Genomic DNA, 22,293 nt, shown 5'->3' on the forward strand with positions numbered 1-22,293 from the left:
GCTTGTTCAATTGATCTCAGGTGGATTTATTATCCAGACGTGAGTCCGTGGGTAAAATAGAGATGTCAAAGATGAGCTCAAGCCTCATTGGTGGTCACCACATCCTCTCATGTGGTAATGCTTCACCACAATCTCAAATGTTTGGTGGCTACTTGTAGTGAAACTGCCCAATTGAAGCTGGTGGTTGTTTCCAATATGCTACTCACAAGTTTTCTCCTACAGGCCAAACAGCAGATGCAGGGCAGGGGGGAAATTCAGGGAAATGGTTCTGAGGAAAGGGACACACACACACACACACACACACACACACACACACACACACAATGCAACAGCCCCGTTTATTTCAGATTATCAATTCAAGTGTCTCATCTCCCTCAGCTTCCAGTCAACAGTTCTTTTTCAGTCTTCTTCTCTCAGAAATAAATGGCTTTAGCATCTGATTCTAATCATTGTTTTAATTAGCTATAGCCTAGCAAGCAACTGACTAAATCTACAAATATGACATTTTGAAGTACTAATCAAATTTGCAGAAGACGTTGGAGAAATGCTTCCAAAAATGTTGAGAGCGACAGGATGGAACTGAACTGGCTTCACTGAATAAATTTATTCAGAGTTAGAAAGGATTGTCACAGAGCTTCAGAGAAGAGGCTGGCTTAGCCCGGAGACCCCTAGGAAGATGGTATGCATGTAAAAGAAGAAATTGTGGGATTTAGTGGATAAAGCAATAGCTACTATTATAGTATAGGGCCTGTCCTTCTGAAGCAAGCTCAACATTTTATGAAACTCTTCATATGCCTTGGTACCAATACCATGTTTCTCAGACTTTGAACCTGGGTCCCCTCCTGTATACATCTTTGGCCTTTCAATTCCACCCACCCAGAACCCACCAGCACTCATGTCTTTGGCAGTCTAGTGAACAGAATCCGGGAGCAGAGCTGCAAATATGGAGCCCACTTTTCGGTGCAGAAGGATCTGGGGACAAGAGCACTATTCCAACATTGGCATTAGAAGAGAACTAGAGCAAGTCATCTCCGGTTTAAACCACTTGATACAGACAGCTTTTGGGGCAGGTTTTGAATAGGAGCAAAGGAAGGGCATAGATATCACCTGCAATGACCTTTGGCTGGGGGTGATGGGAATTGTAATCAACAACATCTGAGAATTCCTGTTACAGGAAACACTGATAGAGATAGCTTGCTCAACCCTTTCTAGTTGCTTTCCAGTGCAGAATCACCCTCATCAAGCTGTCTTTTCACCTATAGGAGAAAAGATACAGGGCCAAATATGTAGTTTCATCCTTAGACTTCCTCCTAAAGCCAGCCAAGAAAAAAAAGTGGAGAATTGCTGCTGTGGCCAGAAGCTCCCATATCTTCCCAGTCTGTCTGCAGCTTCCATGGTTATGGAAGAAAGTTTGGATGACTGTAATGCTAAACTTCTGTCACTCTGGTTCTCCCTGCCACTCTTGCCCCAGCCTGGAATGAACTTCATATATTCTGTGGCCAACAAGCGGGGTTCATCCCACAGTCTGAAATTGGATTAATACATTGCGATTGTTAAATATTACTATATTCTGATCGAAACAGTGGAAAAGAATAACCAGAAGAAATTATCTAGAAAACAATAATTTAATGTATATCTGAAGAAATGAAAGGCATAAAGATGGAAATACTGAAACAGAATCAAATGCACTTAGTACATGCTTTGCAAATTCATATCACCTTTGATTTTCACTAAAGTGTCTGCTCTTAAGGTATTTAATAGGTTTCTCTCTCTTTAGCAGTCTCATGTTAGCACATTCCAATACCACACTGCACATTCCTTTCTGCTAATATGTTGTTGCTCTGGTATGAAAAACATATCAGAGCACAGTTGTTAATTATAAAAACCTCATACAACCATATCAGAGCACAGCTGAATAAAAGAGCACAGTTATCACGGCATGAAAGAAAAGGCTGATTGAACCACCAGGTCCCACTGATCAATTTTAGCTACAGTGGCACAAACATTAACATGCACCATTGTGGTTAAGGGCTGAAGAAACTAAAGATTAAAGAAGGATTTGATGCCTTCCCAGTAAGGCATCCTGGCTGACTTTGCCTTACTGCCAAACAATAGATTTATTTATTTTATTTTATAATTTTCCCCACACTTCTTAAAAAACCATAAATGATATTTTTCCATGAATGTCATTTAATTATCAAGTTTTTAGCTTATTCATTATGCCTTTTAACCAATTAGTCAATTAAATAATCAATCAATTTAAAGACAGATGATGAGCCAACTAAAAATTCTTTAATCAAGTGACAATTATATTACACAGATTAAAAAATGACAACAGGGGCTGACATCCAGACTAATGTGATTCCCATGCAATGGGGATGGCAGTTTGCCCCAATCTCTGCTTTTCTGTCCACTGTGCCTCCCAAAAATATGTACCTGGGGGTTGCAGGAACTCCAGGGACATATTTTTGGAAGGCACAGTGGATTGCCAAGGGAAGGGGAGAAGGGCAAAAATCGTCCCTCCCCCTGTTGCATGTTGCAATGCTTGTCTGGGTACCAGCCAATATTTCTAAAACTTCAGTGGAGGTATTTGTTTTTGAAATACAATTTAGCAAAGCAAACCTTTGGTTCATTTTTAGAAACATTTATTTTTGTATTCTACTGGATTATTATGCTAAGAGATACAGTCTCAAAAACAAACATCTGTGCTCTCACTATGGGCTCCACCAATTAAAATTAACTTTACAGTAAACCCTCGCCAACTGCGAGGGTTCTGTTCCGGGAAAACGAATTCAGTGTTTGAACTGGTTTAATCAGAATATCAATCAACTACAGTCATCCCTAGCCAACCACGGATTTCCCAATCACGGTTTTGAGTATCTGCGACTGGGAAATTGTGGTGAATTGGCAGTTTGCGAGCCATTGAAATCAAAGGCAAACAGGGGGTTAAGGGAACCATAGTTACGATTCAGTAAAAAAATACAGTAAACAATTGTCTGAAAATCACCCCAACCCCCCAAAATAATGGGAACCTCCCCATTGCCAAAAAAAAATCTCGCCAATCTGGGGATCCTCAGCTCGTGGTCGGCGACACCTGCCACAATTTCCCAGTCGGGGATACTCAAAACCGCAACTGGGAAACCCCCATGACTGTAGTTGATTAAGATTCTGATTAAACCAGTTCAAACACTGAACCAATTTCTTTAAAAAGTTATACTATATAATACTAAAAAACAAAACAAAACACCAAGAACTTGAATTAAATGTTAATGTGATCTATCAACCATCTATAAACCACATTTGTTTATAGATGTCATAAATTATCCCTGACTAAGGGTACTTGAATGGCACACGCATGGGTGGAAGGGGAGACCATTCCATGACCTCCCCTCCCACCAAAAGTGCCCTGTACCACCTGGAAATATTCCCTGAGGGCTGGATGATCATCAGGGACATATATTCAGGTGGTGCAGAGCAGTTCTAGGGGAAGGGAAGATTGGGGCAAATCACTGTCCCCCGTCCCCCCACGCACAATTGCCATAGCAGTTTAAGAAAAAGACTTCTGCTGAATGGGTGCTTCTCATAATCCTGGTACTTGGGATTATCTAGTGACGCTGATTGGAAGTAGGTTCACAACTGACAAGAGGAAATACTGTCTTACACAATTCCTAGTTAATTTACAGAACTTCCTACCATGATGTGGTGACAGGGCTACTAGGTGATGATGTGGAAGACTCTACTAGGCCCTCCCTCTAATCATAATCTAAAATTACTCATCACCACACATGTTTTGACAATGAAGTCAATAAGTTAAGTATGTGTTGTATGAAATACTTCAATTTTTCATTATCCATTGTCAATCAATTTTGATGATCTAATATTTTGAAAGAAAGAGAAGAATTGTGGTCCAGCCACTCTCTTTACATAATTTAGTACTTTTCTATCATGTCCCATCTTGCTCACTGTTTAAAAAACTTTAAGTCCTAACCTCTTTCTTTTTTCTTTTTTGCACCATTTTTGGTAAGAAAAATTCCAGCTTCCTCCTCCTCATTTTTCATTGCAGTCCTAAGCACATTTATTTTTTAAAAAATAAGCCAGTGAAACTTATTCTGAGTTCAATGTGTGAGTGAAGTTTTAGTTTTCCTGTTCTGCACCTTTACCATCTCTTTTATCTGAGATGTAGAAATCTGAACTTCATCAACTGACAACTTCTTGTTCTATATTATCTATTCTGCCCCTAATAATGCTTTCCACCAATTTATCTGGGGGGAAAGATTGGATCACAATGGTGGAAAAGGTGCATAAAAGAGCAACCAATATGATCAGGGGACTGCAACACTTTAACTACAAGGGAAGACTAGAGCATTGAGGCTTTTTAATTTAGAAAAAAAGATGACTAGAAGAGGAGGACAAGATAGAGGTTCATTAAAGTACCCATGACATGGAGAAAGTGGATAGAGAGAAGTTTTTCTCCCATTTTAATAATGTATGTGAGAACTCTTATAATACTAGGAACATCCAATGAAACAAATTGGTGGTAGATTCAGAAGAGACAATCCAGTCATGACTTTCTGTTCATAATTAGTAATTCCTAAATTGCTACTTACTTACTGCATTCCTAAACAGTCAAAGTAGAGAATATCAGTCTTAGCAATAAGGCAGCACTTACACATGTGTGTAATTTCATCCACTATGCACACAATTAGCTGTTATATATAAGTGCTTTACAAAAAAAAAAGTCATGTGAGGACTAAGATAGGTGCCAACTATATTTATCAAGAATAGTGCATCCTATCTTAGTCCTCAGATGATGTGGTGAGTATAGTCAGGGGTACACCTAGGTAATTTTGGAGCCTGGACCTAAAGGCCTTTGGAGGGCCACCCCCCTGCAAATTAAGCATCATCAGGCTTGGCTGGGCAACGACACCATCTGGGACAGACTAAAGAGGATTTGGGGACCCCCCAGGGGCTGTGGATGCCCTGGACTTTGGCCCTGAAATTCAGGGGTAAGAGCACCTTTGAGTATAGTTGTTGGATATAGTTGGTGCTTTCTTAGTCCTCACCCAATTTTTTTTATTTTTTGGAAAAAATTATATGAAATATTGCAGCTAATAGTGTGCGTGGTGGATTAAATAAGACACACAAGTGTGAGGAACTGCCTTATTGCTGGGTTCAATATTGTCCACTCTGACTGTAGGTCTTAAATGGAGGCCTTTTATGTCCAAGCCTTCTTGGGAGCAAACCTCAGCAGATTGCAAGCAACCCATGTCCTTAATTATGAGTGTTATGAACAAGATGTTCTCATTTCAAATTAATTTGGCCTGGATAAAAATCTTGCTTAAATGAAATGATATTCTTTCAGCCCTATTACTGAGAGGAGATATCTTTTTAGGTGTAATGGACTCCACTTAATGTAAAGTGTTTCCCTTTTTAAAAAGAAATATTTTGATCTTTATTAGAAATCTTCTTTGCTCATAACATGCTGCCATGGCAAAATTATGTTGAAAAATACTAGAAGCACAGATATTGATTCTTTACAGAAATGCTGCTTAATAACTACTTGGTTATGTTTAATTAAAGCAATACTTCAGGGACCAGGTGGCTCAGCTATTGTTAATGAAATCGAACTTAAGTACATTTTTATCAGAAAGGATAATCAAGTGCTAGAACAAATTACCGAAGAATGTCACTTGGGAGGAAAGGACACTTAGAAAGATGTATATACTAAAAGGTATACTGAGCATGTGTTTTAAAGCAATCATTATCTACCATTCTTCTGGGAGTTTTACTGTTGCTTGTTTTTAGTAGATCTTTTCCTATCCCTCCTGTTTTCCTAATTGCTTTTAAACAGGTTTGATGTCATGCTCAATTTTCTGTAAGCACTCCAGATATTGAAATATGAAGCTGGTATAAAAGAACTTTGAATGCCATTAAAGAATGCTATGCAAAATGTTCTGAGCACCATCACATGGCAGGGTGGTATAGATATATTTATTACTAATTTATCATCTGATTGAGGAGTTACTGAAGATTGACCTAAAGATCTCATCTATATATCAACACATCGTTTCCGCCATTTTGGCCTTCCTGTAGTAAGGCTTTATCACTTCAAATATATCTATACTGTACCTATCATATGGTATTTGTTCTGCAGTGTTGCAACATCACTGAAGTTTCTAGACAAAGACTGGATGTTTTTGCAAGAACTTCACAATCCACCTCTAGGCTGCAAATATAGAATGAAGTTCTAGACCTGGTATGCTGTGTTTAAACTACAACATCACAATGATTTCCTTGGCTTTGAAATTCTTCACATCTTGTTTTCCTGTCTCTGGCACATGATTTCAAATTCAGATACAGAATATTTGCATGGATGGATTCAAAGGATGGATACTGTCTTCATGCTCCCTGTCTCCAGCATTGAAGTGGTATCTGGTGCCAGGTCGTTCTCTTCTTTCACATATTTTCCCTTCTTCTTCCCTCAGGTTTCTGTGACTCTTCTGGATTAACTCTGCAGTCCCTATGCCTAACTTCCCATTCATCCTTTGCTATCCTTCCTTCTTTCACTGCTTCATTCTTTGTTAATGCTGATTGTTGCCTAAGGTATCTGGAATAGGGACCTGCATTATTATTATTTTCCCATGTGTTACTCTATAACCATATATAAAGAGCCATATATTGTTTATATAATTTCTTCACCAGCAAGATGAGACAAAGCTGCTCATATTATAAATAATAATTATCCATATTATTAGTTTGCCATAATATATTTCCCATAATTGTATAACCCTGGTTTATACAACAGGATTTGGATTGGCAATGAAGGAGGAACTTAGAGAAACCACTGTGAGGGCCATATTCAGATCAAATCAATAACTTTATTATGTTCTTTGACCAGCATAAGGCAAGAAAACATAACATTGGCAGGTGCTGGCTATTAAAATGGAGGAAGTATAAACAGTAAGAAGGCTATAACATTGCCAAATGGTTGGAACCTATAAGGTTTGTAAAGGCTGTATTGCGGTCTTTGACCATCGTAAGGCAGCCAGAGCACAGAAACTGTAAGCACCATGTGTTACACTATAGGAGACTAAAAGGTTTACAAATAAAAAGAGATTAAAACTATGGGCTAACACTTAAAATTCTGGAACTATAAGTAAAAGGCTATAGAGTTTTTAAAGTTATTGTAGAATTAAAATTGAAAATGATAAAATTGTAAACGGGCCATAGATTATAGCTGGGGCTCTGTGCTGCATCAGGTCTAGTTAGCATTTTTTATTATTATTTTTACATTTATATCCCGCTCTTCCTCCAAGGAGCCCAGAGCGGTGTACTACATCCTTGAGTTTCTCTTTCACAACAACCCTGTGAAGTAGGTTAGGCTGAGAGAGAAGTGACTGGCCCAGAGTCACCCAGCTAGTTTCATGGCTGAATGGGGATTTGAACTCGGGTCTCCCCGGTCCTAGTCCAGCACTCTAACCACTACACCACGCTGGCTCTCTTACTAGCAGTCATTCTGGTGAATTTTGTACACAGCTGCACAGAACTTAGCAACATTGTGTGTTGTAGAGGGCTTGCAGTCAGAGAGTAATATGGAGGTGTGGAATTGATCAGGGCAGCTGGGTAATCCAGTTAGTTGTGGGAGAATGAGGGTATTTTAGCCTCCTAAAATTTTTGGGTTTTAATCTCTGGTTTATTTTTAAATTGTTAAATTGTTTTTCAGTTTTTTGTATATGTTTTTAACTGGTTTTATGCTATTGCTAACCGCCCAGAGATGAAAGTTTGGGGCGGTGTACAAATCTGATAGATAATTATTAGTTTTCCATAATTATCCATAATATAAGATCCATATTATAACTAATAATGTATGTAATACAGTTACTGACAGAAAGGTCATTTCTCACAAACGTTACTGGGGCAGGGAAGGCAGGGTTGAACCTACTTTCCCCTCAGGTCCTCTGTGTGGCATGCGGCTTGCACACCCACACAATGTACACTGCTCTAAGAAAGGCGGATCTCTGGAGGCCGGGAAAATGAAGCCCAGCTGCCCAAGTCTGGGTAGGGCTGCTCGTGTGAACAGCCTCACAGTCTAAGAGGGTAGTAAAATTCTGTGCTCTGTGGCCTTATAACGGTTTACTACATATACAGCCCACCTTTCTTCCATCATGGAATTCAAGTGGCGTACATGGGGTTCCTATGCGGCCATCCATCCAAGCACTGACCAGACTCAGACCTACTTAACTTTACAAATTATGTTCTGTGTCCCAATGGCTTGGAGCATAGTTATGAGTCAGGGGGAAAGGCAAGCAATGTGAGAACACACATAGACACACTCCACTCCATAATATTTGGGAGTATAAACAGAAGACTTAATTGTAATATACACATCCAGCATGTTTCAAATGCAGCAACTCTGTACATAAGCAAATAGTAGGACAAAAACCATTTTCAGTCACAGCTGTTAATGTAAGCAAGACCAGCCACTTGGAAGTACAGTGCTCAAGCTTTCAAATAATAGTTATTTTCAGTATTGTCCACTGAGGACCTTTCAATGTTTTTATATGACCACTATGAAGAGGAATCAGAGTTTGAAGCTCCATATGTTAAGGCTATTCTCTTAGCTTAACAGTCTCAGTCCTGCTTTACAAGATAAGAGACATGGCATTAAATGGCCAGTAAAATGAGCTGAATTCAAGCACACTGGTTGACAGGGCTATTGTTCCAGCTAATACACAGAATCCTCACTGCTCTGAGAAAGGCGGATCTCGGGAGGCAGATCTTTGGATATGGTCTTGATTCTTTCAGCCAGATAAGATGCATACTGTGTTCAATACGCAAGGCCAGACAAATCAAGTTTCTTGAATCAGAATATATAATTCTGTTGCTCATAGTATTCTGTTCTGTTCTAAATACTAAACTATCCTTCACTGGCCAAACTAAATAAGGCCTTAGACTTAACTTCAATCATTCAGCTTGTTTTGGGTCACATTATATAATCAACTAGTAAAGTTTTCCTAAATTGCATATTTGAAGATGCAGGTCTGTATATTTGATCCTCTATAACCAAAACCCACCAGAAAAAATAAATAAAAAGGCCACTTCCCTGCATGCAAAAAATGAGTAAGTTAGGAGAAAGAATTCAGCCTACCCCTCCCACTAGGCTAGGAAGTGATGCAGCAAAGGAAACAATTTGTTCTAGTAAGAACTAATCTTCCTTCTTTCCTTTCACTATTCCTACAACTGAACTAAATTTGGTCCAAATCGGTTAAGCAGTTCACACATTAGATGTTCATGCATCTGACACCTTGAATTGGGGTGGGTGACATCACCACAAACTATGCATTCGAGGTGTCCCTATGTGTCCCTAGAACTTTACCAAATTTGGTCCAAATCGGTTACACTTGCACCTCAAATGTTCACGTGCCCACCATCTTGAAGCAGGGTACTTGACATAGTTACAAACTACACCCTTGAGCCATCCCTATGTGTCCCTAGACCTGTAACAAATTTGGTTCAAATCAGTTGGATGATTCACAAGTTAGCCCAACTGTGCCTCAAACATTCACACATCCACCATCTTGGATCAGGGTAGATGTCCTCATTACAAACTACACCACTCAGGTGTCCCTATTTGTCACTCACTACAATTATACCAAATTTGGTTCAAATCAGTTAGATTGTCCACAAGTTAGTCCACTTGCACCTCAAATGTTAACACGTCTGCCATACTAAATTGGGGTGGGTGACATCATCACTAATTACACCACTGAGGCATCCCTATGTATCCCTACAGCTGTAGCAAATTTGGTTCAAATCAGTTAGGCGGTTCACAAGTTAACCCACTTGCACCTCAAAAGTTTACACATTCACCATCACTGGGGTGCATGACTTCATCGCAAACTATGCCATCCAGATTCCAGTATCTGTGAGGGAAGTAAGTAGGTATTTTGTTTGTAGTAAACTCACATACAGTCCTAGAGAGTACTGAAGGGAGACTGAGGCCTGTAAAGTTGAATGGGAAGAAGTCTCAAGAGGCAGAGAAAATAGCACAAAGGGAACTCAAAAGAATGGTAGTTGAAGGAGGTGGGTCCTGGGCTGAAAAACACTACCTTTGTGGGAAATAAGATGCAAAAGTCAAGGTCTGAGGAAAAGAAATGTAAGGAAGAACCAGCAAGAAAGGGAACTGTGGCAAAACTTTAAAGGGCCCAATGTCAAAGAAGTTGTATACTCTTGATGAGTGAGTGAAATCAAGGTGCTAGCTAATGAATACAAGGCTAAGAGGGTTGCTAGATGTCTGGGTAGCCGAAATGCATGAGGCAAGCAGTGGATGCAAAAATTAGAGACTTGAAGAAATGACAGGTGACAATCATGGACTGATATAAAGGGAGTGGCCAGTGAAGAAGGAAGGCTGAAGTAAAATCTTATGGCCTGAGGACAGAGGAACTGTGTGCTATTGGCAGGAAAGAAGCCAAAATAAATGGAATCCCTGGAGATTTTAGCAACTGTTATCCAAAGTGCCAAGATTGTGATGACTTAAATTAAATAACCAAACAGGACATAATTTTGCTTTTCAATAATGCAAACTAGTCTGGTCTCCATCAAGACACAGAGGTTATTATGGAGCAGGAGTGGGAAAGACTTTGTGACCATTGCAATCAATCCAAAACCATTCAATTTGCAGAAAATAATGGGAAAACAAGAAGGGTTAAAGGATAAAGCTATGTTGCTCTAAAGCGAAGACCAGGATTTTGTAAGGATTGCAGCACACAAGACAAATGTCCCACATAGTTCAGCCATGGAGGAAAATGTGTGTACTTTATACATACACATATTGTAGATGTATGTATGTGCATTTCATCATACAAGAGACGACACAGACACTGAGAGTGAAAAAGCCCTCATTGATACAGTGTAGTGCATTTTAGGTTTGCATTCACAGACATCTCTGTCATTTACTTCAGCAACAATAAGGTTACGCAACGCCATAACAGACGAAATGTTATGTATCAGATAACTTGCTAAATTCACAATGCTAAACCTATTTCTTGTATTAGAAAACTTTTCATAACCACACTTTAATCAACATGCCATTGAATAAACAATGTTATAATGTTTCTTCAACAATCTGATGTCTTATTAATTTTTAAAGGGTTTCCCCCAAGCATAAGAAATATGGCAAATATCCTTATCGAACCATCGCTGCTAATAATGACACTGCTTTAATATCACTTTTTAAAATAACAGTTCACAAGCCACCTCTTTTCAAGAGGTCAAAGCATATGATATGACTTTGTATGTCATATTGGCATGTTTGTAATTTGACAGTAAAAGGTCTGACAGCCTAAACATCTACCTCAAGGCAGTCTCCAAAAGTTATATTCCCAAAGTCATATTCACAGACTTCCTTTTCCCCAATGCCACATTCACTTGAATCAGCACCACGCCTTATGTGATAATGATTCAATTACAGAAGGATCATTTTGCCCTGTTTTTTAATTCTCAACAGTGACACCTTACAAATATGTTATCGTTTCCTAGATGTAATGCATGGGGAATTTGGAATCCAATTGAAGCTTATTCTACTAGGGTAAATAATGTATGCTCTCTTAATACCCTTCTTTCCCCCTAGCTGAATCAGTACTGCAATTCATTTTGTCTTTTTGAAACACACCCCATCAAAGGAGCTGTGCCCATGTTAAGATGAGAAAGATTGTTATGTAACCTCAGTTTGCCACAGACAGGGACTGACTGTACTACAAAACAATCTAAAATTGGCTTGACCAGTCACCATTCATTTTAAACAATAAAGCCCAGCTTCACACCTTGTAGATGGCTTCGTTATTAAGGCTTCATAAAATAATTCTGTTCTTAACACACATATATTATTTTCACTATCTATTCTTCTACATAAAGAGAATAGACACTGAAATCACTTAAAGATCTTAATGATCAAGTCAAGAATGTGCGCTCCCCACTACATGTAATGAAATACTACTATAGCTTTGCCCAGATAAATAGTAAAGTAGTAATAGGGAAAAAGTAGTGTCCTTCAAAGAACACTTCCCCCCCCTATTACTACTTTACTTCCCACCCACTGACCCCATCTTTTCCTAAGTGGTCTTGTGGAAAGGATTTAGAGAACAATGCTCATACTAAAAATGGAGAGGCTTCCCCTGCCCTCCAAGACTAGCAGAAGAGTACTGGGGTGTGTGTGTGTGAATTATGTGGAACCCTTTTATTGCATCTTCATGTAAATCAGTACAATTCTTGATGAACCTATTACCCTTTTAATGTGAAACCCTCAGAAGACATGTTAATTCAGATAAGGTTGCAGAGCACACATCCACGAAATTAGCTAAACTATTTCAAAGGGGATGATTTTTTAAAAAAAAATACTGCAGAGGGAGTCTATCCCTGAGTGCAGCAGCAGCAGCTAGACGCAGCTAAAAGGCAGCCTGGCATGTTCACACACCACTGCTCTGCAGTGACTGCCAAAAAAACAGCACTCGCTGCTGCTGTTATTGTTGCTGCTTTGGTGACCAAAGAAGAAGACACTGGTATTCTAGTCTTCGCATGACACAGTTTATGCAGAGGATTTACTGTGTGTACGTCTATGAAATTCCTACAGAGGTTGCATCTCTAAGTAATACTGGCTGCAGACATTATTGCATCTGAAAAGAAAAGTCAAAATGACACCTTCCAATCCACTCTCCTGCCCATTAGAGGGCATTATTATTATTATTATTATTATTATTATTATTATTATTATTATTATACAACACACAGAGACAGAGGGTTGCAAACATCCCATTGACCATGTGCTGCCCACTTTCCACTGCTTCATCATGCAGGTGCTCCATCTCTAAAGGAGAGAGAATTACATGTAATCTAAATGCCCTCTCCTCTCAAACGTCTCTCTGTGCAGAGGGAAGATGGAGAGACTGATGGTTAGCTGGTAGCTACCCAATAAAGCGGAGACAAAACAATGCTAAAAAGCAAGGTCAACAGGGTCAACTGTGTACAAAGTACTATGGTCAAATGTATTTGCAGCAGCCTTTTATGTGATTTGATAGAAAATGAATTTAATAGGGAAGGGATTCTTGTTGCCTTGGCAGTTTTATCTACAAATCCTTGCTAAACACCAAGCCGCTCTTGCCCCACAAACTGCCTGCCACTTCTCTTTCTCCACTCTTCTATCTTCAGGTCTGGTCTCCCCTACAGTGACCTTAGTGCAGTTACATAATGCTAGCGTTTCCTTTCCTGTCACCTTCCATCCCTCAATCTGTTCCTTTGGTGGTATGTCCTGAGATTAGAAGATTTTTATCTCAGTCGCTTGCTTCACATCATGCACCAGGTAGTTCATTGTCTACAGAAACTGTGCAATGCAATCTACAGAGGGAGGATACCTACTGTCTTCCGAACAAGTATGGGGACAGAACACAGTAAACTTAGGATGGAGAAAAGGAAATAAATGAATTATGTTGCATGAAGGAAAGGGATTGTGTTTGCCAACTGTTTACATGAAAGCGGGGGGGGGGGGATCAAGGGAGTTGGAAGAAAGGGATCTTCTTCACCAAGGTGTTAAAGGGCAGTCTGCATTAGGGCGGCAGGGGGTGGGTGGAGCAGGAAATTTGATTTACCCAGATAAACTGTGAGGATATATGACATGCATTGAGGTGGGAAGTATGCACAGGTTTGCAGTAGAGAACTCTAAGAAAAAGCTTGCTTGGTGTGTGTGTGTTCAGGGTTGCCATAGGGTTAAAAACCAATGCAATATGCCAAGAGGGAAAGGGAATGCGAAGTCTGTGTGGTGTAAAGGGGCAAATGAATATTCCGTAAAGGGACACAAGGGGGGCATGGACTGACTGTGTGTGAATGCATTTTTGTTGGCTGTTTTTGTTTGAGCATTGGTGGGTGTGTAGAGGAAGAACACTGGAGCCCGAAGCATTGAGACCGATAGCAAGGAACTTAATTTACTCAAATGCCAGGACTTTGGCATAACTGAACTGCGACGCCATCAGTCAGTTGGTCTTTCCACCTGACCAGCATCCTCCAAAATAGATTCTGCTCTATAGAAGTGATCAGGATGTGTGACACCTTCTCTCCCAACTCATTTGCTTCTCTCTAACTATATATGGATCAAATACATTTCTCTATCCTGTCTTGAGTATGGGTCTTATGGTGGGCTGAAGTACTTTAACACCTGCAGCTACAGCAGAACTGCTTTCATTTTTCAGATTCAGCACAAACTCCTGCACAGGTAATGGAAATCTGTCTTGTTTGATGCCCCAAATCCCTAAAATTCAGCTTTGGGATGGAAGTAGCAAACCCCTCATCCAAATGCATAGGTAGCTAGCGCCTCAGGCATCTGTATCCATGTTTTTCCATGTTTTCAAAGACACACACTCTCTCTCTCTCTCTCTCTCACTCTCTATATATATCCCGTTGCCTTTCTCTTTAGATGACTTTCTGTATATTAGCTGCATTGTTTAGGGAAGAAGGTGTCCCTATAGTTCTAGGCATGGAACTAAATCTAGCAACGCACATCTTCAAAGAAGCAAGTTTTACTGAATCCAAAAGGGTTTACTTCCAAACAAGGGTGCCTAGGAGGACCGCAGTCTTAATCAGGTGGAACACTGCAGCGAGCGAGCAGGGCTGGAGGATTCTAGTCTACCCGCCCACCCCCCACCTTCGAGACATCAGAGCGCCTCTTGATTGGCTGTGTCGTCGCTGAGTGGAACGCCTCGCTTCCCGCGCGAGCTCTTTTCCGATCTGCCTCAACCTGCTTCTCCTTTGTTTTGATCTTTCCTTGGGAGCAATCTCACGACTCCTCTAAACGTCCTTCTCACGCCTCCTGTAAGGCTCGCACACACTGCCAGGCGTGGTGCGATCTCCATCCAACTCGCACCCCCGTGCTATTCACAGACACCCACCAACCAAGCAATCTCGCCACAGCAACTGCGGAGTGTGCGGTTGGAGCTCCCGCGCTCACTCAATCCCTCTCACACGCACATCTTCCTCTCACACGCGCACACATACACATATAAAACACCAGGCTCTCCATTCCTTGAAACATACCGCACGTGTACCAATCGCGTGCTCCTCGTAAAAGAGGAAAATCGATCACCATAAGCCAAGAACGTCGAGGAAGTAACACCCCCCACCCCCCGCAGTTTCTCTCTTTTAATAATAATAATGAGTCGCATGACCTTGCGGAGAATGATCTTTCACAGGATCCCACTTCACTGGAAAACAAAACATCCTTTTTTCTGATGCTTCTTAAAGTGACTTGAAATGCCAAATACTTTAATCTGTCACTGGTAGCTGGGTTTTTTGTTTTTTTTTTTAAGATTTGCTGGATGTGAGTTTTTAGCTTAGAGATCAATAGTCTCTTTTGATGTCCTTATGCAGGACGTGTGCATATATGCATAGAAAGTATAAAAGCCAAATCATTAGAGCATGCAGTTTCTCATCTTAAAACAGCTTAGAATGATTTGCTGTGAATGCCCTTTTCTTTCAGTGTGGGCGACAAATAAAAGCCAACATACAAGAGGAATGATGATGATGATGATTAATGTAGAACTGAACTTTTGCTAAGATGGTTTTTAAACATTCAAAAAGGGATGGGGGTGGGGAAAGAATAGAGATAACCTAAGCACATTGCCTTAAGCTTCTAAGTACCAACATATGGCTCAGGAGAACACTATCTAGAATATAGACACATCTCAATCACTCCCCTCTCAGTTCCAATGCCTCTGACAATATTGGAGGGCGGCGGGAAGGATAAATCTGCAAACGGCAAACAGGTTTTAATATCGAACTGATCTTTTTCAATCTGATTTCATCGTCAAGATTCTAAATATAAACTTTGCCAGATCTGCATCTTCTAATGAGTGGTATTTGCATGGGAAAATGCTTCTATTTATAGATTTTGAGAAACCACTGGCAATTATCTCCTCCCACCTTTTTTCTCTCTCTCACTCCCACCCGTGTGTGTGTGTGTGTGTGTGTGTGTGTATATATATATATATAAAAATACAAAGAGGTGGGAGTGAGAGAGAGAAAAAAGGTAGAAGATAGATAGATAGACATACACACACACACACACATATCCCTCTTATCACCACCTCCAGGCTGATCGCCCCCTTAAACCTAGCAAATAACAAGATGATGCACCGGCAACAGAGCTTTTATTCTGATGTCACTGCACCCATGCTTAAGTTGTGGAAAGGAAAACTAGAGTGATTCTGGTTTCATTTCACATTCAAGAGTATAGAGAACACTTACAGTTAGTGGTGTGTGCTGTTCCCCCAAAGCAAAGGCTGGAACTCAACGGCGCAGTTTTTTTAAAAAAAATAATAAGAATAATAATAATAAGGTATGCTTAAGAAGCAGGAGTGAAGTGGTCCGACCGTGTTTGCCTCTTCCTCCTCTCTCTGCCGTTTAAATCCTTTTGGGTCGCTTCTGCAAACCCAGCAGCAGCTGCAACACGTTCCTCTGCTTTGCTCTGCACTGCAGATCAGGAATCCCAAAGAAATTCAAGGTTCCCTTGCTGGATGGAGCTGCCGTGCGCAGGCGCTTGCTAGCAAACCCCGGCCGGTGTAATGTTAAAAACTGCTGCCCGTCGCAGCCGCGATTTTGCTGTTACTGAGCATGCTCGTTCCGAACTGAGCAGGCTCAGTAGCCGTAACTGACGCTACTGCCCGCACTGGGGAAGAGCTCCGACTCAAGCTTTCTCAAGCTTGCCCGCGCAGCCCACAGTGGTTGACAGCAGATGGGTAAGCAAAGCGGTGGAGACAACTTCTTGGATGGAAGTGTTATGTAGTGTGGTCGGGGCTTCCGTCTGCTTTGAATTCCACAGAGTATTGAGAAAGATTGTAGAAAACAATAAGGATGAGGTATAAAAAGAAGAGAACGTTTCTGACATTTGAGAGGTACACTCTCGGAGCAGCCTGAAGCAGTACTAAGAAAGACAAGCTTTTCCTGTAGTTCAGTATATAGAACATTGTTTGTTTGTTTGTTTGTTTGTTTAGCAAGTGGAATGTACACACACCCCACTTCTGCCTCTGATAAACTCATTTTGCAGGGTTCTGTGTAGTTTAAAACCTCTGCAAAACATGTTTCTCAGGAAGCAACAGTGAGACAAAAGGAATATCTGTGTGCACCATGAATAGCAAAAAAGAAAAAAAGCTTTCTTCAACTGCTTGCAAGTTGCAACACTCTTAAAAACTTGCCTGTGTCTACAGCCTCAACCTATCCCCCCCCCAAGTCTGCTTCTCAACTTCAATCTCTGAAATTATGGGCTTGATCTTCAAGCTTTGTATCTGTGTGGTTGGCAAGACACAAGATGTTTATAGGAAGAATTTGAAGAAAATAAACATGTGGTATGCTGTCTGTCTCTCTCCATCTTAATATTTTTCTTATGCTTATTTCGGAGCTCTCCTGCACTGGTATCATTTGTTCTGCCCAGTCCCTACTCATGGTTGCTATTTTGCTCTATTTTTTCTTATCTTTGGCATGCCTGTCTGCATTAATCTACACACCTTGAGGAACTAGGATTTGCACTATTTCTCTGTTCTCTGGTTTCAGCTCAGTTTTGTAGATTTTGAATCCAAATAAAAATGTCTCTTTGCAAATGCATTTCAAGTTGTTCCTTTTTTTTTTTTTGCTGCATTTCTCTTTTTCTTTTTTAGTACAAAAAAGCCCAAGAAGAAGGTAGTATAATTCTTGCCCACTTGCTGGACCTCAGTCTGAATCCAAGCACTGCAGACATTTATCTATGCTAAGAAGCTACTAACTGGAGAAGAAAAGGAAAATACTTATCTTCAAAGTATTATATCCAGGATGATGTGTTGGTTAGGAATGTGCACAAATCAATTTTTTTAAATTCAATTTCTACCCAAATCAAACCATGCCCAATTTATTTAGGGTCCAAATCTGGCCAGCTAGCACAGGGGTGATTTGTTTTGTCCACAAATCTCCCAAAACAGGTAGATTTGGGTACAAATCATTTTGTACCCAAATTGATTCGCACAGAGAGCAGGCACAGGCAATGATTCTGTCAACAAGGGGAAAAATCATCTTTTCCTCAATCAGGAAAGCAGGAACAAAAAGCAGAGAATCCATTCCAGGTGGCAGGTAGGCAGGCAAAGCAAAGCAAAGCAAAGCGGCTCTGGCTCTCTCTCTCCTCCCATGAGGCAGAAAGGCAGATTGGTGGCTGGCTGGCTGGCTCACAAGATTTGAATGGAAACGAGCCAATCTGGAACCAGGGGGGAATCGCCAGGCAATCATTACACACTGTAAATCACCAATCTGAAGCTTGGGAGGGTGGGATTTTTTTTAAAAAAAATTCCTGACACAAAATAGAGACAGCAAGAGAGATCGCCACAAAATGGAGGTCTGAATCTACACATTTCTCAGGTCCAAAATCTGGGTGATTTGTTTTGGACCCAAATCTGGCCAGCTAGCACAGGGGCAATTTATTATGTCCACAAATCACCCAAACAGGTAGATAACCCAAACAGGTAGAAATGGTTTTGTACCCAAATTGATTTGCACATCTCTAGTGTCGGTATGCGAAGTAGGAGATGGGCTATGGAGAAATATGGACTCGTTTACCATAATTCCTGGTGTCAAGAAATCATAAGTTCACTTTCTTGTTTGTCTTTTTTTTCTTATTCCTTATTAATAACCTCCCATTTTCTTATATTTTAAAGGGGAAATGTTTTTCCCCAGGTACTAAATAAGTCCTGAGTGCTGGGAAAACATGGAGTTCTCATACTTGCAATGAAAAGGAGAAGGTGTGCAAGACTGTGCAACAAATAAGAAACAAATGTGCTGCATCTATACCATATTACACAGTGTGGGAGAAGGAAGAATTCCACCATGTGTGGCTTCTCCCATCACTGCAACACTGTAATAGAAAAAGCTACATCTGGTGAAATTCTCCCTTCTGTGCTGCTCTTGAAAAATCAGGAGCTCTGTCCAGGACTGGACCTCGCAATGCTATACACTCAACACAGCTGTTGATACAGGCTACATAGCCAGTATTTATTGGGCAGAGAGTTTGAGTCTGCTCTTCACCTTTCCAGGGTATCTGTATCACAGAGATTATGGCAGCTTCCACTGTAGGAAACATAAAGAACCCTGAGTTACTTCAGCCAATATGAACTGTCTGCCATTAAAGACAGCATTATGTATCCCCGTTCTTAAAGCATGTGTGACCAGTACAGGTGAGGTATGCCCTCCTGAATAAACCTCTCAGAAGTGTCTTAAGTTGTTTGCTTAAGACACTTCTGGGTCTTTCTAAAAGAGAGGGTTTGGGGCAGATGACAGGGTTCTGATTTCATGGCAGCTTCTGTACAGCCATCTAGCACACTAAGAACTAATTAAATACTAAAAGTAGCAGCAGACTTGGCAGTATTGCAACCCCAAAACATATTTTATTGGAAGTAAATCCTCTTATTTCAGTGGGCTTCCTTCCAAGTAAGCATGCTTAAGACTGGTTAATAAACTTTATACATGGAAGCGGCAGGCTGAGCTTCCATCACTTTTGACTCTCCCACTCAGTGCAAACATTTTCTGGCTTATTTTAAGCTTAGGGTTATTATGGATCATATGACTTCAGGGATGACTGATGGTCCCCAGTGGTATCCACAAGTTTTCAATTTCCTTTGAACTAGCAATAGGGACTGTCATCTCATGTCTCATTCCAATAACCTCCTGTTCTTTCACACTACTACTTATGTCAGCATTGATCTGCAACTATTCATTCAACTATCTCTTATGAAATCTCTTTTTAGAGGCATTTGACAAAACTGTTTTGGCTGTAATTTAAAATACACTGGAAGCAATCCAGGTAATATTAGGTGAACTTCAGTACCATTGTAACCAATACAGAATGTATTTCATTCTGAACAGGACTTAAATATGCTTAGCTTTTCTGGATTGTACCCATTCACGGTTCATTCAAAAGTCTTGCATGTAAAGATGCTTACAATTCTTTGTCCTTGTATAAGATACCATGACAAATGGAAGTTAGGAACTTAACTAGTACATGCCTGGACCTTCTACTTCTTACTGTTGCTTTGCCTCTGTATTTTAATTTCTTCTGCAGTTCCACATTCTAATACCTCTTAGGGGTACAATCCGAAGCATTACTGACTAGAAACTCCAGTTGAGTACAGTGGGTTATTTATAGGCAGATATGTTGAGGATTGGAGGGTTAGGATTATATATTTTTAAACTTTAGTGAAGAAAGTGCTTTGAATCCATGTTCTCATTTATTATCCTTAACAATCAACCTGTGAGATAGACCCCAGTTTAGAGAAAGGTCCCTGCACTTGTACCACTGAAATCCATAGGACAAGTGAGTCTCAATTAATTTAAATCCCAGCGTTTTCATCAAGCTGGCAGTACAGCTGGCAGTCCAATCCTATACATGTTTACTTGGAAGTAAGTCTCAGTTCAGTGAGCTTACTATCAGGCAAGAATGCTAGGAGTAAAGCTTAAGGCTGCAATATTGTGTACATAGGAGCAGACCTATTGATCACAGTGGGACTTACTTTTGAGTAAATATGCATAGGATTATGCATATAGAGGACAGAAAGACTTTTCCCCATTTCTCATAACGTTAGGTTATTGGTTGAAGCTAAATGCTGGGAGATTCAGGACAGACAAAAGGAAGTACTTCTTTACACAAAACTATGGAATTCACTGCCACCAGATGTGGTGATGTCCACCAATCCACATGGCTTTTTAAAGGGATTAGACAAATACATGAAGGATAGGGCTATCAATGATACTAGCCATTGTATCAGGGTGGGGGAGCGGGGATGCCCCTGAACAGATGAGGCAGGATGCTGGCCTTTGGCCTGATCCAGCAGGGCTTTTCTTATGTTCTTAGGGTTGCACTGTAACTTCCTCTGGATTTTGGCCAGAGATTTAACCGGGGCTATTGATATGATTGGTATTTTTCAGGATAGTTTAGGTATCTGAATGTGATATTTTTCTTATTTGTGTTATTTATTGACACCATGCTTTATGTCAAGTTAGATTTCTACAACAATAAATTTATTATTTTGGTTGAACTTCTTAAAGTGCAAAGCACTTTGTAGTTTATATATACACTGTAGGTATACACACACACACATTCACTTTTGGTTGCTAATCTTCACTGTAACAACTCCATTTTACAGACATTATGAAGAAGGATGAGAAAGTGCAAATTGCTAAATCCCACCCAGTGAGCTTATGTCTGGGGAAAAAACAGGTAGGAAGTAGAAAGATGGCAGAAATTCCAAAATAAACATAAAACAGGCAAGAAGCACAAAGATCTAGGATTTGGGAAAGAAAAGCTATTCTATTGATTGATGGATTTGTATAGTCCAACTTTTTCATGTGACAGAAAGTGACATTTCTCTACCCAGATTTTTGCAGCAGCTATTGTCAAATGATCAAATTTTACAGCTGAGGAACTGACACTTGCTCAAGGCCATTCGGTCACTGAGCTGGGACCTGAACAGAAATCTTCCAGGTCGACGTCCAGCATTCTGTCTGCTGACCCACATTTGAAACTAGGAAAATTAATGGGGATGGGGTGTGAGCATTAAAGAGAGAAAAACACTCAAATGGAGACAGTGGAAAGAGGCATGTAAGCAAGGAAAACAAAACCTAGAATGTTGTATTCTATTGCACAAATCCTAGTTCTAGTTTTCCTACACACAAGAAATAAATCAGTGGGGGCACAGATGAAATCTTTCTGTCTTTTTTAGTTCAACTTCTGTTACAGCTTTAATGCCAAGAGGGTTCCTTCATTACTGAGAATGATTGATGCTTCACTGTGATGAATTATCAGAACATATATGCTCATGATGTTTCTTGTACATCTTGGATTCTCATTGATTAATGTGGTCTGCAACCCCTATATACGGTCTACAGAAAATCTGCAAACCATTTAAAATGGAGTACAGTACTTGGATATTGGCTGATTTCATTCCCTTGCTCTCAACTGGTTTAGAGCAAGGGGTCCTATTTATCTTGTTTCTGGATCACAGCCTAAGTGATTTAGTCAATACATTTTAGAGAGCATTACTAATGTAATGACAAGTTCTGTTTGCATGAATTTGAAATTCTGTAATAAAATATAATTGGAGTACCCAGAACAATTACTTTAGTTCAACACAATGTGACTTGTTACCTTATGATGAGTGATGAATGAAGTTGATGTTGAGGATAGTGAAAGATCTAGAATGTCCAAACTGTTGGCTTATAAGCTTACACATTCTCATAATC

General features: G+C 40.2%; 1 protein-coding gene across 1 annotated transcript in view; it reads right to left on the reverse strand.

The window, feature by feature from the left end:
* LOC128340345 (visinin-like protein 1) overlaps positions 1–16,618 on the reverse strand; it is a 156,334-nt gene extending 139,716 nt beyond the window's left edge. Inside the window, exon 1 of the mRNA XM_053285340.1 lies at positions 16,288–16,618. The gene's annotated coding sequence lies outside the window, so the exon portion shown is untranslated. The remainder of the gene's footprint in view (positions 1–16,287) is intronic.
* Positions 16,619–22,293: the final 5,675 nt, after the last annotated feature.

The sequence above is a fragment of the Hemicordylus capensis genome, chromosome 1 (assembly GCF_027244095.1).
Source record: "Hemicordylus capensis ecotype Gifberg chromosome 1, rHemCap1.1.pri, whole genome shotgun sequence".
In the NCBI taxonomy this organism is placed as follows: Eukaryota; Metazoa; Chordata; class Lepidosauria; order Squamata; family Cordylidae; genus Hemicordylus; species Hemicordylus capensis.